General features: G+C 47.8%; 1 pseudogene; it reads left to right on the forward strand.

Annotated features, from left to right (window-relative positions):
- The first annotated feature begins 1562 nt into the window (after nucleotides 1–1562).
- LOC118006466 lies at nucleotides 1563–2684 on the forward strand (annotated as a pseudogene).
- The last annotated feature ends 6665 nt before the right edge of the window (nucleotides 2685–9349 follow it).

Genomic DNA, 9349 nt, shown 5'->3' on the forward strand with positions numbered 1-9349 from the left:
ATGATCAGGAGCCTCTCTTTAACTCTTGAAGATATTGCAGACTCCGTTGCTAAGACGATAGCTGCCCAACGAAGATCCTTAGACTCTCTGTCCAAGGTAGTTCTTAATAATAGGGTAACTCTTGGGCGCCTGGGTGGCTCAGTTGGTTAAGCGACTGCCTTCAGCTCAGGTCATGATCCTGGAGTCCCGGGATCGAGTCCCACATCGGGCTCCCTGCTCAGCAGGGAGTCTGCTTCTCCCTCTGACCCTCCTCCCTCTCATGCTCTCTGTCTCTCATTGTCTCTCTCGCAAATAAAATCTTAAAAAATAATAATAATAGGGTAACTCTTGATTCTCTTTTGGCTGAGCAAGGTGGTGTCTGTGCTGTGGCCAACACCACCAGCTGTACCTGGGTTAATACTTCTGGAAAAGTTGAAATTCCATTATATAAAATCATGGAGCAAGCCACCTGGTTTAAAAAGTTGGCTCCTTCAGCAGGGTCTTTCCTTATTTGATTTTGACTGGTTTAAGTTAGAAAGTGAAGAATGCTCACTGTTGCCTTTTGTGGCAAGAGAGGACTCCACCATGTCACTAGATTGATCCCCGAAAATGGACTATTTGCCCCTGGTTTTCTGGATTGAACTTTCACTCTACCCTCTTCCCATCTAGTCTTAGTTTTGCATCCATTCTTCAACTCAGAGGGGTTTCCTTTCAGACATGCTCCATAAAAGACTGATAGCTTACAACCCCAGGATCTTCTAGTCCTGCAGGGTACAGAAGGGCTCTGTGGTTACCATCTTCAATGTACCTCCAGATACTTTCTTCTTCTTGGTTTCTTTCTTTCTTTTTTTTTTTTTTTAAGATTTTATTTATTTATTTGAGACAGAGAGAATGAGAGAGAGAGAGCACATGAGAGGGGGGAGGGTCAGAGGGAGAAGCAGGCTCCCTGCTGAGCAGGGAGCCCGATGCGGGACTCGATCCAGGGACTCCAGGATCATGACCTGAGCCGAAGGCAGTCGCTTAACCAACTGAGCCACCCAGGCGCCCTCTTCTTGGTTTATTTCTGATACAATTGCTTCTAGTAATGTAGGATTATATTGAGTGACTTATGCTGAGAGTGCATTCAATTTTAAAGATTTTATTTATTTGTCAAGGGTGGGGGAGAGCAGGAGGCAGAGGGAGAGGCAGGCAGAGGAAGAGGGAGATGCAGGCTCCCCAGCTGAGCAGGGAGCCCGCCACGGGGCTCAATCCCAGGACCCTGGAACATGACCTGAGCCGAAGGCAGACGCTTAACCGACTGAGCCACCCAGGTGCCCCGAGTGCATCCAATTTTAACTCCTAATAAACTCTTGGCTGAAAACTGCATGTCTCCCTGTGGGAGAACAGCAGTGTTACTTGGGGACAGTATGAACCTGGTCTTGTGAAAGCAGAGTTCAGATTTCACAGTATAATCCAAATCCATGAATGTTCTGGTATTAACTGGAATCCCAGGAGGCCCTGTGAGAAGATTCTGCTGTCCCTAAAATGTAGGAAACACAGGCGCGGGGTGGGAGCGGAGCCCAGGCCGGGTGCGGGCGCTGCCGCCAGCGACCATGGGGAACGTCTTGGCCGCTAGCTCGCCGCCGGCAGGGCCGCCGCCACCTCCCGCGCCCGCCCTCGTGGGACTGCCGCCGCCGCCGCCCTCTCCTCCTGGCTTCACGCTGCCGCCGCTCGGGGGCGGTTTGGGCGCTGGGGCTGGCGCGGGTCGAGGTTCGGAACGGACCCCCGGTGCTGCGGACGATGGGGCCTGCGGCTGCCTGCCCAACCCCGGCACGTTCGAGGAGTGCCACCCGAAATGCAAGGAGCTATTTCCCATTCAGATGGAAGTGTCAAGCTCACAGTCAACAAAGGGTTGAGTAACCATTTCCAGGTAAGCCACACAGTGGCCCTCAGCACAACTGGGGAGTCCAACTACCACTTCGGGGTCACGTACGTGGGAACAAAGCAGCTGAGTCCCACAGAGGCATTCCCCCTGCTGGTGGGTGACATGGACAACAGTGGCAGCCTCAATGTTCAGGTCATTCACCAGCTGGGGCCTGGCCTCCGGTCCAAGATGGCCATCCAGACCCAGCAGTCCAAGTTCGTGAACTGGCAGGTGGACGGGGAGTACCGGGGTTCTGACTTCACAGCAGCCGTCACCCTGGGGAACCCAGACGTCCTGGTGGGTTCAGGAATCCTCGTGGCCCACTACCTCCAGAGCATCACGCAGTGTCTGGCCCTGGGTGGGGAGCTTGTCTACCACCGGCGGCCTGGGGAGGAAGGCACTGTCATGTCTCTAGCTGGGAAGTACACATTGAACAACTGGTTGGCGACAGTAACGTTGGGCCAGGCGGGCATGCATGCCACCTACTATCATAAAGCCAGCGACCAGCTGCAGGTGGGTGTGGAGTTCGAGGCCAGCACGAGGATGCAGGACACCAGCGTCTCCTTCGGGTACCAGCTGGACCTGCCCAAGGCCAACCTCCTCTTCAAAGGCTCCGTGGACAGCAACTGGATCGTGGGCGCCACACTGGAGAAGAAGCTCCCACCTCTGCCCCTGACATTGGCCCTTGGGGCCTTCCTGAATCACCAAAAGAACAAGTTCCAGTGCGGCTTTGGCCTCACCATTGGCTGAGCCCCTCCTGGCCCCCGCCTTCCACCCTTCCTCCTCCAGATCCCCCTTCCCCCTCCCCCTGCCACGGAGGGGAGACCTGAGCCCTCCTCCCCCTCCCTTCCCTCCCTCCTTGGGGGTCAGGGGAGCAGTGGAAAGGAGGGGACCCATCACCCGAGCAGCTGAGGGGGGGGATTCTGGAACCACGGGCGCTTCAGGATTCAGAGCACTAGGGGCAGGGTGCCTAGTGGGCCTGGAGTCCCGGGAGGGATTCCAGAATCGAGGGGCACGCCAGATTCTGAGCACCAGGGGCAGAGGCGGCCAGACAACCTCAGGGAGGTGTTGGGGTATCCGAGTCCCCCCAAAGGGCCCTGGGCCCGGCCCTGAGGGGGCAGGAAGAAGAAGAGCTTCCCCATCCCCAGTCAGTCTGCCCCCGCCCACTTTCCCACCCATCCCTCAGTATAAATCATGTTTATAAGTTATGGAAGAACCAGGACATTTTACAGAAAAAAATATATATATATATACGTGAACAAAAGTGGAAAAAAAAATGTAGGAAACACAAAGGGAACCTTTCTGGATGGACTAACCTGGAACATCTGCTCAGGAAAGTGAAAAGAAAGTTACAACTTCTCCTGGGAAAGGGGAGAGCTTATCAGGAAGGTGACAAGTAATATGGCACTAAGTAATCACTCCTCTGAAGTTAGGATTATTGTTAAGGAGGAAGGGAGGAAGGGGCACCTGGGTGGCTCAGTCGTTAAGCATCTGCCTTCTGCTCAGGTCATGATCCCAGAGTCCTGGGCTCCAGCCCCACATCGGGCTCCCTGCTCAGCAGAGGGCCTGCTTCTCCCTCTCCCAACTCCCCCTGCTTGTGTTCCCTCTCTCGCTGTTTCTCTCTCTGTCAAATAAATAAATAGATAAAATCAAAAAAAGAAGGAGGAAGGGAGGAAGAAAGGATAAAAAGATAAAATTTCTCCGAGGTTTCTGAATTGTACTAAGCTAAGTATTTTTCTGGTTAATACTTAAGACTAAGTACTGGCCAAGACAAGAAATGCCCAAGGAAGAGCAGGCTTATTTAGAGTTGTCTGAAGACATCCAAAATTGCTGTTCAGTAAATGAGGAATCCAGGCCTGTAGCATCAGAGTCTGAGCAGGAGATATAGATGTGTGTATCTTTGGTACTACCTTGTATTTCAAGACAAGGGAGTGGTGTACCCATCAGAGGTGGGAGTATAGCAAGAAAGGGATGCATATACTCGGCCACAAATTGTTCTGAAGATTTGACTTGAATGTTCCTAGATTGGAGCACCTGGAATGGCTGAAATATTTCTAGCATTTTCTAGTTTAGAGTGAGCCTATGGAGGACTTGAGTCTCATTCAGAGTAAATCTGAGAGGTGTTCTGTTTCCAGAGTGAATTCCCCCTGAACCCAGCTTAATATCATACATGTTTGCAAAGGAATCATACTAAGAAAACACTTGGGGGGCGGGGAATAACCATGCAGGGTCAGAGGTAGGAACTAGAATGCAGAGTCAAGTTTGTTTGTTTGTTTGTTTGTTTGTTTGTTTGTTTGTTTAATTAACAGAGCAGAGTTTTAGTTAGGAGTCCCTGATATCTGAATATCAGAAAGCTTTCCTCTAATTACAAGTTATATGCTATCCTCTGATAACCACTTTTGAAAAAATACATTTTTTAAAACTCAACAAAGATTAACCAAAATGTCCCATGAAACAGGCTCCTGGTTCCAAGAGCCCACTCAAAGGACTAAGTTAAAAGCTAATCAGATGGGTGGGCTTGGGGTCAAGAGAGGGGGGATGTCAGCAGAGGGACCATTTGGCCAAGGCCTCAGACTCACAAGGATCCTCAGATTTACACATTAGATATTTCCTTGAACTGACATTGTACCTATAGTCACCATTTTTCATGGACAGGAGTGAAAATTGTCATGTCCCAACTTTTAAGATGTTTAAAATTCTGTAATCCTGTATTTAGTACAGGATAATGCATTGCATTTGTTAAGTGTGATGTTTTAAGACTCACCAGATTTTTATTTTACCGTGTGGCTGGCTTGGCTACTTCTGTACTCAGCCACAATTAATCTTCTGTCTTCTTCCTTGAACGGTAAGGCCTAGACATCTGAAAACTACATTTCCAAATTTTCCTTGCCAACAGAGCTGCAGTTAGTCTTTGTAAGTGGAAGGCACCCTTGCTTGGATCCGAGGCAGGAAAAAGTCATGCCACTTAGGGCTTTGCAATGTAATAGGAACACAGTTAGGCTCACACAGCATTGGCTGCTTTCTCTTTCTTGACAGGCAGAGTAACTGTGACCAGGAGTGGTTTCAGAAAACAATTTAAAAATGAGAATTTAGAATTAGTTCTCAGATCTAGAAATAAGCATAACCCTAGATGATAAGTGCTGATTTGTGAATTTGCTAAACTAAAACATGATGACTGCTTCATTTCTACTGAAACACGGTTGACAGGTTATAACTTTTTATTTCTGTAGTGAAGAATCTACTGAAGTCAAAATACTGGACGTCTAATTGGTCGTCTCTACAGACCATTTTGATGGGATTGAGGGATACAATAACTGTAGGGTGTGATGCCTACTTCCACTGAATTGCAGGATTTACAAAAACAAAAAAAGATTCATGGTTTTAAATTTTTTGAACCAGAAACTTCAGTAATGGCCCTGAAAGAAGCCTTATTTCTTTTTTTTTTTAATTTTTATTCTTATGTTAATCCCCATACATTACATCATTAGTTTTAGATGAAGTGTTCCATGATTCATTGTTTGTGCACAACACCCAGTGCTCCATGCAGAATGTGCCCTCCTCAATACCCACCACCAGGCTAACCCATCCTCCCACCCCCCTCCCCTCTAGAACCCTGTTTGTTTTTCAGAGTCCATCGTCTCTCATGGTTTGTCTACCCCTCCGATTTCCCCCGAGAAGCCTTATTTCTTATAGGTACAGTGATGAGAGAGCCAAAAATCAGACCCCAATTTTGATCCTTTTAGAGGCAGAATTAAAATATAAGATGAATTCACATCTTCACCACACCTCTCATGTGCAAGCAGTGGGATTGATTAGCAAGTAATGGAACTCTCTGGATTCAAATGGGTTAATTTCGGTGGCTCTTTGTAAATATAAGAACTTTGAATCTCCACATCTTTCTGAACTTCCTCCTCTGTTTGAGGAGACTAGCCCTTTCTTTCTTTTCTTTTTTTTTTTTTAAAGATTTTATTTATTTATTTATTTGACTGATAGAGATACAGTGAGAGAGGGAACACAAGCAGGGGGAGTGGGAGAGGGAGAAGTAGGCTTCCCTCCGAGCAGGGAGCCCAATGCAGGGCTCAATCCCAGGACCTGGGGATCATGACCTGAGCCGAAGGCAGGTGCTTAACGACTGAGCCACCCAGGCGCCCCAAGGCTAGCCCTTTCTTGATTAAAGACACTGAGATCTCACCTGAGAAAGTTAGCTTCTAGAAGAATGTCAATTAGCCTCAAGTCATAACCATCATAACTCATTCCAAACCCATAACTAGATGCAGATACTAGAATGCCCCAAAAGGACAACTGTAAAATCTAAATTTGGATTTATTGCTCATATATCAAAACAATTGCAATGGGTAGATAATTTATATTGGCAGAAACCTTTGGAATGTGTATGGAAATGAATTCTAACAGTACTATATCAAGAAGGTCAGAACATGAAACATAAAAAATTTATTTATATGGGTGCAGATAGAAATTCCAGATTTCATGTACATAGGGGAGAAACTAAAAGACATTTTAAGCTTGGGGCACCTTGGTAGCTCAATTAAGCATCTGACTGGCTCAGGTCACCATCTCAGAGTCCTGGGATCCAGCCCCCAGTCCACTCCCAGTTCAGAGGAGAGTCTCTTTGTCCATCCCCCACCCCCTGCTCTCTCTCAAATAAATAAATAAATAAATAAATAAATAAATAAATAAATAAAATCTTTAAAAAATAAAAGAAAAAAAATTTTTTAAAAAGATTGAAGCCTAAGATCAATAATGACATTTTAGTTACAAAATTAATGCAAATTTTGTGCAAAATTTCATAGAAATTTCTTATAAACTGAAAGATAATATTCAAGATTACCCTTACAGTTTGATTTCTCTATTTCATCTGAAAATACGTATTTTCTTTTTTAAGATTTTATTTATTTGAGAGAGAGAAGAGAGAGAGAGCAGGGGAGAGGCAAAGGGAGAGGCAGAATCTCATGCAAACTCCACACTGAGCAACGAAGCCCAGCGTGGGACTGGATCTCTCCACCCTGAGATGGTAACCTAAGCCAAACCAAGCGTCAGAAGCTTAACCGACTGAGCCACCCAGGTGCCCTGAAAATATATTTTTTCTATATATATACTAATATATACCCATATTTTTACACAAATAAAAATTTTAATGTGTCTCTATTAACTCATATATTAGTACAATACTTATTTTCCTATAAGCATTCAGATGAACCATGCTTTATTATTTTATTCGATCCATCACAATGGCTCCGGGAAAATATGCTATAGAAAGAAAGACGGGAAAATTATTGAGGACGGGGTGAGCCTCCTCTGCAACTTGTAAAGCTTTATAAGTTGGTGACTATTCCGCCCGGTCCTCACAGGTTCCTCCGGGGTCATCCTCCGAGTGCAGGGCGTTCCGTCTTAGCTCCCCACTACCCCCACTGTCACGCTCCGAGCCGCGCACCGGCGCGGGCACATTCAGGAGCTGTTGTGGAAAAGCTCTCCCACTTTTGGCTCCAAATGAGTACCACGAAAAGGGAAGCAATTTTTCTACTTCCCTTCTCCGCACGAGGATCCCTACCGGGCTGCAGTGATTTAACACCGCCCGGCCAGGGTCGGGTGAGCAGAAGTTAACAGGAGAAAGGAAGGGAGAAGAGCAGAGCACTGGAAAACGCTTGGGGTGGCTCGCGAGAGAAAGCAGAAAAGAGCCCGCCACACTCCTCAAAGTGGGCAGGAAACCAGTCCTAACAACGGACGGGGTGTGTGGGGGGGGGGGTTGCTTAATGCCAAGCCAAGCCTCCTAGCTCTCCAAGCACTCATAGTTTAGTCCTCCAGAAACCCCTCCCATTCTTTTTTTCCTTTTCTTTTCTTCCTTCCTCTCTCCCTCCCTCTCCACCTCCTCCTCTCTTTCTAATAGACCTAACGTTTTGTGAGCCTGAGTGTAAACGGTTACCCAAATACAATTTCACGCTCAAGGTTCCCAGGAGAATCATGCCCCCCGCCGCCCCATTCCAGAAATTCTGCAGCTGTCCACTGCGACGAAGGAAAACTGCACAGCCTGGAGGAAGGGAGACTTTTTCCTTTTCCCCCCAAATCTGCTGCTCCGCAATTGGCCTCTTGGCGACTACTCCGCCCGGTCCTCACAGGTTCCTTCTCCGGGGTCATCCTCCGAGCCCGCGTGGACCAGGGGCCTAGACTCGAGCCCCGCAGGTTCCTCCAACGCCTTCACGTCGGTTGGGAGGATGCCGAGATTCGCCCGGTGTCTGGGTCCGCGCCCACAACTGAGGTCCTAACGCGGCGAGACGGCTGCCGAGGCCTCTCCAGTCCCCGCGCTGCCCGCGCCCGCAGCCCGCCCTCAGCCCTCCTTCCCGCCCCGCTGACCTGGCGGCTCCCGGTCGCCAAGGTCCGGAAAGGGGCCGCCCCCGCCCCCACTTCCGCGGTAACTGCCAGCTCGGCGGCCCTCACGCCCACCCGCTCGCTCGGAGGGACCCTCCTTCCGCCTCAGCGGCCAAACTCGCCATCAACCACGTCTGTAAAACCTAAGAGAAAGCTTTGGTATAGGGTAGAATGTCATTACGAAATAATGCCCTCAAAACCAATGAAATTTTTAGCATTTAATTTTATAGATGACTTTGGGACACTGTTAGGGAACAAATGAAGGTGATTTAAAACTGGAGAGTTAAATAAAACTTGATGAGAAGAATTCAGGGAAGCAAAGCCAGGGAGCACCCGGCTGGCACAGCATGGAAGCCCTCCGCGCAGGCGCAGGCGCTGGCGCTGGCGCAGGCGCAGTTCCAGGCCCTGCTGTCCCGTCTTGCGCACCGCCCTCCGACTCCGACCAAAGCTTCTGGCCCACAACGTGCGCCCCGAGTCTGAAGTCGCAGCCGTTCCCAACCTGGGTTGTTGGAACAGCGTCCCCGCCCGTCCCGTGACTATATTATGATCTTCGTGGACCCTAGGCACACTTTTGCCTTCGTTGGCCTCTTGATCCATAAAACAAAAAACATGTATTTTATGTGTGCATTGGTTTTTAAGAAAATATATTAATATTAAATATACATTTTCTTTGACCTAGAATTTAATTTCTTTCTTCTGGTTTTAAAACAAATTAAAACAGGGGCCACTGGGTGGTTCGGTCGGTTAAGCGTGTGCTTTCGGCTCAGGCCGTGATCCCAGGGTCCTGGGATGGAGACCAGCATCGGGCTCCCTGCTCAGCGGGGAGTCTGATTCTCTCTCCCTCTCCCTCTGTGCTTGCGCTCTCTCTCTCTCTCACTCTCAAATAAATAAATAAAATCTTTTAAAAATTTTTAAAAATAAAAGAAATTAAAACAATTTTGTGGGCCCGTGAAAGTATTGTGGGGCCCTAGGCATTTTGCCTAGTGGAAAAGTCAGACCCGCTTTGTTTTTGTTTTTGGTTAAGATTTTATTTATTTATTTATTTATTTATTTATTTATTTATTTATTTATTTATTTATTTAT

Source organism: Mirounga leonina, unplaced genomic scaffold, assembly GCF_011800145.1.
Source record: "Mirounga leonina isolate KUSES-001 unplaced genomic scaffold, KU_Mleo_1.0 Mir_97, whole genome shotgun sequence".
Lineage (NCBI taxonomy): Eukaryota > Metazoa > Chordata > Mammalia > Carnivora > Phocidae > Mirounga > Mirounga leonina.